Source organism: Chinchilla lanigera, unplaced genomic scaffold (genome assembly GCF_000276665.1).
Source record: "Chinchilla lanigera isolate Chin_1 unplaced genomic scaffold, ChiLan1.0 scaffold00132, whole genome shotgun sequence".
Classification (NCBI taxonomy): Eukaryota; Metazoa; Chordata; class Mammalia; order Rodentia; family Chinchillidae; genus Chinchilla; species Chinchilla lanigera.
Window position 1 is genome coordinate 3,330,791 of NW_004955533.1, and position 878 is coordinate 3,331,668.

An 878-nucleotide genomic window follows, 5' to 3' on the forward strand; every position below is an offset into this window, starting at 1 on the left:
TATTAGTTTTATATATATTACACTTATGCCAAAAATAATTAAATCAGTTGTACACATAATGTAGAACCTAAAATTATAAGTAATCTAGAACCATACAGAGGAGAAAGTCTTCATGACCTTGGGTTAGGCAAAGATTTCACATTTATGATATCAAAAGCACTAAATTTTCTTGATCCATAAAAGAAAAAGTGAAAAAGTAGACTTTACTAAAATTATTAAGTCTATTTGTCAAAAGACAAGATATAGAGAGAAGAAAAGTATCTGCCATCATGTATCTGACAAAAGACATCTATAATATGTAAAGAACTCTCATAAAACTAAATAATACAAAAGTGATCAACCCATTTTTTAAAAAATGGGCAAAAACTATGAAATATATGTGAATGACAAGCAAGGAGATGAAAATGCCCAACATTGGAAACATTAGGAATGCAAAGGAAAAACAAAGAAACACCACTGTATATAGCCAGAATGACTGAAGTTACAAAGGCTGACTATAGCAAATGTTTGCAAGGGTTAGGAAGAACTGAAAACTCTCGTCACACTTTCTTTATTCATTCATCTGTTGGTCATATAGGTTGCTTCCAAGATTTAGCTATGATGAATTATCCTAAAACTCAGGGTAACCACACTGATACTATATTCTATTGCCCAAATATTTTTCCAGCTAGATGTATTATTTCAAAATACAGTTGAAAACCTGCAGAAGACACTGACTAAAAGCCTAAAAATCTAATCCAGTGGCCCGTGAACAAGACTTGAAAAAAAAAAGTTATAGTGGACAGAAAGCAGAGAGAAGAGGGAGGAGCTGGGGAGGGAGACAGATCCTTCCAGGTCACAGCCCCATGATCACCTTTCTCACTAGGCCCCACCTCCAA